The following is a 7,377-nucleotide window of genomic DNA, read 5'->3' on the forward strand; positions in this document are numbered from 1 at the left end:
TTTTATTTCTTAGTGAGTCAGATAATGTATTTTAAAATCTGAACGATGTTTTTCTGTGTGTGAGGGTGCATGTGTGTGTGTGTGTGTGTGTGATATGTATTCAGGGTCCAAAGAGACCAGAAGACTTAGAGACACAAGTAGGTTTTCATTCTTGTTTTTTTTTTTTTGTTCTTTTGTTTTGTTTTGTTTTGTTTTGTTTTGTTTTCTAGACAAAGTTTGTTTGTTTACCCCTGGCTTTCCAAAAACTCACTCTGTAGACCAAGGTGGCCTCAAACTCAGAAATTTGCCTGCCTATGCCCCCACCCCCCAAATGCTGGGATTGAAGACCTGTTCCCACACTGCCTGACATTAGACAGTTTTTTGTTAAACTATATTTGGTGCTATAAACAGAACGGGAAGTTTAACATGTACTGTTTAAGAATTGAGCCATCTCTTTCTTCACAATGCAAAGAATAACAAGAATGAATAAAGTAGAAAAATATTGTATAATAGATATGAGGGCTTATCTATAATTGTTTAAGAGTTAAATAATAACAACAAAAAGTCAAACAGCTCAGTCTGGACATATGTATACAAATTGCCAAGTAACTTTTAACAAAACACACAAGCAATTCAATGAAGGAAGGCTATAAATGTCAATAAATGATGGGGAGCCAATTGGACAATGTGATGAGTGTTCGTGGGTTTGAACTTTACTGCATCAAGAATTAATTAAAATCCAACTGACTGGGCAAGACCTTAAAGGATTTTTTTCTTAATAATTTGAAATGGCAAGATCCATTTTGAATCTGAATCTTTCAAGGGGGAAAAGTCACTTTAAACCTGGCACACACTTATATAAATGTTCTGCAACCTATATGAAAGACATGGAAGAAGAAAGTTTGTTTTCTTTGCCTGTTTGCCCTCATTGGGAAGCCCATTCCTTCACTGTCAATACAGGCCATTTTCAGTATTCCATAATACACTGGAGACTACCTGAGACAATCCACCTCATTGACTGAATAACTATGAGGTTCTTAGAATATCAGTTGGTAGACAGCTATTGTTGGATCACACCCTGTAATTCACTTTAAAGTATATTTAAACTACATTTAAAGTATATTATATTACAAAATATTATAAATGATAAAATATATTACATATAAAATAAATTATATATAATATATACACCATAGTTTTATAAAATTATGAATATATATAATTTGTGCTGTATGTTTTGTTTCACTCGAGAGCAGTGACACATAATAGGTAAAAGAGTCAGCCTCACACTCAATCTCAACTTCATACTGTATAAAATAATTCACAAAAGCATGTAAGAACAAAAAAGATTTAGAAAAATTGGAGTATATGTATGATTAAGAGAGTTAAGAGTTCTAGATTTCATGGAAGAAATATTCATTCTAAGAGAAATAATTGATCCTCACTAAAATTAAGAACTTTCACGCTGAGCTGGATGGTGGTGGTCTGTGTTTTAAACCCAGAACTTGGGAGACAAAGGCAGGTGAGTTTGTGGTAAACCTGCTGTACAGATTGATCTTGAGGAGAGCCAGGGTTATGCAGAGAAATTGTATGTTAAAAAAACAAAGAAAACAAACAACCCCAAAACAAAAAAATAACATAGAAAATATTTTTTTTTCTGTAGCAGTTCCTGATTCAACAGTGAAGAAGCAATCTAAATCAATTATAACCCAAAAGGCAATATCTCCCAGAGTATATTTTTCACTGTTACAGTCCAGGTTACACAATGTATACACAAAGGAAAGGAGTTATAGTTAACCAGTTAAATTAGTCAGGTGGTTAGCTTGTAGATGGCCAGCATTACAACACTGTAGAGTGTCTTCTTCCATGGGTTAGCTTAGCCCATTCTTCCTCAGATAAATACATTTGTATATCGTCAAATATTAACATTCCTGAAGAAGAGAAAGGACTTGAATTTAATACTGAGGCAGAAGCAGTTGTTGTACCTGTCTGTGAATCGTGGCAGGCTGCATACTGAGGAAATTATCAGTAACGAATTTAGGTGGAGAAACTGGGATAACCAGAGGTAGGTAAGTGGACCAGATAATTGGTTGTAAAATATCCAGTTTCCACTCTGATCCTGACAAGTCTAGTCGCCTGGAGATCAGTAAGGTTGAATGTACCAGAGAACACTAGTGGTCTTAGCAGCAGGAAAAATCTAAAATGAGACTGCCTGAATTCAAAAGGGAAATGTTAAAATAAAATAAAACAATAACAAAAAGCAATCTGACTTTCTCCAGCCCCTCTATGGTCCAGTAGCCTCCATGGCTATTTAACACCAACAAACCACTAGTAAACACTAGTGTTGGGCAGATTTGTGTGTTGCTATAAAGCTACCTTGATCATTTGCTTTCTTGGGTGTTATCCTTCATGAAGTTATTTCTCTCTTTTCCTTCTCTGTAAAATATATAAGACTAAACTTAAAAGCATTTTCTGAAGTGATACATGAGTCCCACCCTCTCTATATAAGATCTGTTTACCATGAGTCAGCCAAAATAAACTCTGCCTGACATTCTTAGGTTGGATTCTGAAAGAGGTGGTTTCTGTTGTCACTGGGGTGTCACATATTTCTCCATTCACTAGCAGCACCTAGAATATGGCACTAGGGTACAAAGTCCAGTGGAAGTCCTCCTCTCTCAACTCATGGATGTATTTTCATAAAAAAGATATTAATCCCAGCATCTATTCCACCTCTAGAGAACATGAATGCCAGCCTAGGCTCCTATACCTAACAAAACTCTCAATCACCATAGACGGAGAAAACAATATATACAACGACAAAGCCAATTTTACACATAATCCTTCCTTAAATCCAGCCCTACAAAGAATAATAGGTGGAAAACAACAACACAAGGAGTGAAACTACACCATAGAAGAAACAAGAAAGTAATATTACAACAAATCCACAAAAACATGCTTCCACCTCTAAGAATAAAACTAATAGAAAGTAACAATCACTTTACCTTAATATCTATTAATATGAAAATTAATATTACCATCATAACCTAATTGAATGAAATTCAAAAATATGAGGAATTAGAAATTGTCCGTTTTTCATTATGTTGTTCCTAATTTGGTAAATAGGATTAATAAGTCCAATATTGTATAATCCATATAGTCTTTCTTCTTGTTTGTACATAACACTGTATTGCTGTGTGCCACATAATGGTCTTGAAAACATGCTTCCCCTATCTCAGCCTCTGTATTAGTAGGATTGTTTATTTGATATTTTTACACTATACTATGCTTTTCAGAACAGCTTAAATTTTTCAAAACTCTTTATAAACCAAAATAAATGTAGACAATTAATTTGGGAGGTGGCTTATAAGAGAACAGCAAAGAGTGAGACTAAAGGCTTTGCTTGATATTTATTATTATTGTATAAATTCTGAAGAGGACTTTATAAGTTACTATTATTCTGAGATGAATGCTTTTGAAAAAACATCACATCCAATGAAACTGAATTCTATCATCAACTAACTTCTGTGACACTCTCCAAGAAGAACAATTCTTCATTGAAACAGTTGATCAATGACTTCATGGATAGACCATCTTAATAAACACCCATTCCTTAAGTGAATGTACCCTGTTACCTGTGGCCTGAGAATGACAACAATCACTCAAATCAAATAGCTTTGAACATAGCAGGAAATTAGTATCCAAAAATCATGCCTACAGTTCATTCCTTGCCACAGCAGATATGTCAACTCTACCCTTAGTACTATGGAGGTAAAATACTTTGGTGATGTGAGGGACATTCAAGTACAGCCTTATTACAATGAAATCCAGTGTCCATAAATTGTTCTTCTTTTTTTCTTTTTTTTTTTGTATCACAGTAAGCCAAGATTTTTTTTTAATTTTACAATTATTATATACTTTCTTCGTATACATTCCAAAAGTCCCCTCCTGCCTCCCCCCTTACCTCTCCTTGATCCCCAACATACCTACTCCCACCTCCAGGCCCTAGCAGTACCCTGAGCTGAGGCATATAACCTTCACAAAACCATAGGCCTCTCCCCCCACAGATGGCCTACCAGGCCATCTCCTGCTACACATTCAACTAGAGACATGAGCTCTGGAGGTACTGGTTAGTTAATATTGTTGTTCTTATTTAGGGTTTCAAACCATCTCAGTTCCTTGGGTACTTTCTCTAGCTCCTCCATTGGGAGTCCTGTGTTCCATCCAATAGATGATTGTGAGCATCCAATTCTGTATTTGCCATTCACTGGACTATCCTCACACAAGACAACTTCAGGGTCCTGTTAGCATAATCTGTAAGTCAAGAATTTTAAGATCTCCTAAAAACACAACAAACAAACAAACAACAAACAAACCAAAAGACTATTTATGTTCACCAAAAAAACTAATAGTGATATATTATTTTAATATGTCATACAGTTAATATATTTGGACTTATTTAAAATTTATGAGAAAAAAGTATTTTCAGTATTGCTGCAGACAAATATATAAATAAGACTATTCATTGATTGTTGTTTCTATCAAACAACATTTTTAATATTCATTTTTATTGTTACAATATTTTAGAAATATTAAGGAACATGATAAAAAATGGAAGGTTTGATAGGTTTTGAGTGGGCATCAGCTGGAGGAGTTGGGGTACAAAATAAAAAGAAGAATGTGATGTAAGTCTGTTTACTCAAAATATGTTTTTAGATGTTAATAAATTCAGATAAATTGAAATTATGTATATTTTCTTATCATAATGTAATAAAAATTAAATCAAAACATATTTCTAGAACTGGTGGGATTGCTCAGCAGTTATGAGAACGGGCTATTATTTTACAGTTCCTGAGTTCAATTCCCAGCAACAACATGGTGGCTTACTACCATATATAAAGTGATCTGATGACCCCTGCTTTCATGAAGGTGATCCCATAAAAAGAGGACTCATACATTTTAAAAATGATAGACTTAAACACATTAAAATGTTTCTATTATTATTATTATTATTATTTATTATTATTATTATTATTATTATTATTATTATTATTATTATTATGAAAGTGTCTAACTACTTCCTTTCATTTCTTTCCACCAAACCAGCCTTGGAAATCTAATGCACAAGTAGGAAAACACTGCAAGTAAATGGGCAGAATGCTCTTGGATACATGAAATACACACTAGACTAGTTGAAAAAATGGAAAAACTAGCTGTTAAGGGCAACTTTTGGTTGGGCAGTGGTGGTTCACGCCTTCAATCACAGCACTTGGGAGGCAGAGGACAAGGATTTTTGAGTTCAAAATCAGCCTGGTGTAAGTTCCAGGACAGACAGTGCTACACTGAAAAACCCTGTCTTGAAATTTAATAATAATAATAATAATAATAATAATAATAATAATAATAATAATAATAATAATAATAATAAAAGCACCTATTCTATGCGGAGGACCAGGCACAAAGCACCCACATTGTGGCTCAAAACATATGCACAATCACAGTTTCAGAGAAACAGTGCTTTCTTGCGGCCTCTGTAGGCAACAGAGGCATAAGTGAGAGAGAGGGGCTGCTCAGCCTAGCACATAAGTGAGAGAGGGGACCTGGGCAGCCTAGCATATAAGTGAGAGAGAGGCCCTGCCCAGCCTAGCACATAAGTGAAAAAGAGGGCCTGCAAGGACTAACATCTAAGTGAGAGAGAGGTCCTGGGAAGCCTAGCACATAAGAGAGAGAAGGGCCCTGGGCAGTCTAGCACATAAGAGAGAGAGAGGACATGTGCAGCCTAGCACCTAAGAGAGAGAGAGAGAGAGAGAGAGAGAGAGAGAGAGAGAGAGAGAGAGAGAGAGAGAGAGAGAGAGAGAGAGAGAGAGAGAGAGAGAGAGAGAGAGAGAGAGAGAGGACCTGCCCAGCCTAACGCCTAAGTGAGAGAGAGGGCCTGAGCGGCCAAGCACATAGGTGAGAGAGAGAGGGCCTGCACTGCCTAGCACACTCTTCTATCAAGCTGAGGACTAGGAAAGTAGAGAAAGGAGAGTACCAGAGGTTGTAGGAAATCTGCATGTTCCCTTATGAACTCTTAGGGCAGCATAGACTGTTCTGGTGTGCATGTGTACATGCAGAAGTCCACATTATTAAATGTTTATGCACATAAATAAATAAAAAACCAAAAATGCTTACAAGAGCCTCTACAGCTGAAATTAAGTAGAGCCATTTGCTGTATTTCATATGTTACATATTTGTTCTGGATTTTCAAGTTTGTAAGCACTTGTCAACCAACAAACTGGAAATCATTTGTCTTAAAGCCAGTAGATTACTCCCACCTTCTAAAATCTCCCTTCAAAGTACTTGGTATTCCGTGAACGCATGCGCAGGGTGTATTCAGCCAATCAGCGCAGTCCTTTGGTGAGACCTATTTGCTCCAGCTGGCATCACAAAGGATATACTGAGTCTTCTGTCCGGGTGTGGCCCTGACAACGGTTTTTTTTTTTTTTTTTTTTTTTTTTTTTTTGCCATTGAGGAGCTAAGCACAGAAGGGTGCGGTTGGGAAGGTGTTCTCCTCTTTGATGAGCTGTAAGTGATAGTCTGCCCTGATCAGGGATGTTGGACAGTTAATCGAGGTGTGACAGTGTGGGGAATCTCAGGCCCAGGAGGCCACTATGTGAGGAAAAGCCTCCTGATCGCCATTTTCTGTGGAATCTGAGGGTGAATGGAAGGTGGAGGACCATATTCATGGAAGAGGATCGAACAGGTCAGGGCCATAGAGAATTGGGAACCCTTGGAAGAGAAAAGCTTGGGGCCTGGGGATAGGATCAGAGAACCAGCCGCAGGACTGTGGGTCAGGGAACAGTGAGCCATTGGTGAGATGCCTTGGCGATTGTCCTGTGTGATGTTCAGGATCCCTTAGAAACACACTGAGGATTCCTCCCTCCTCATTGTCTTCTCTATGGTGTGTTCCTTTGGTATAGACTGTATGAACATTGCAGACAGTAGAATGGCATAGGAAGATGAATGAAAAGAAGAAGAGGAGATATTGTAAGAGATTCATAAGTCATTGGGGATGGATTCTGACCACAGATCCTTCTGTCCCAATCTCCCATGTATTGGGATTAAAGACTTGCACCACCAAGTTCAGCTTTTTCGCTCAGTTTAGTTTCTGTAGGATGGGATCTATTTTTGTAGTTTCAGCTGGCCCGGCTTGGTCTGGCCTTTAACTTACAATCTTCAGATGTTTGAAATCCTCGGCTTCCCCAAATCCCTAATTTCTCCAATATAAGGTCTTTCTGTGTGGGTGGTGGTGGTAGTTCATGTTTTTTTGTAGACTTAGTGGTGGATCTTTTTGATATGAATATACAGTTACCATGTTCTTTATCTTTCTGGATAGAACTGTGAGTATACGTTAGACTGAGA

This window comes from Mus musculus, chromosome Y, assembly GCF_000001635.26.
Source record: "Mus musculus strain C57BL/6J chromosome Y, GRCm38.p6 C57BL/6J".
NCBI classification, from domain to species: domain Eukaryota; kingdom Metazoa; phylum Chordata; class Mammalia; order Rodentia; family Muridae; genus Mus; species Mus musculus.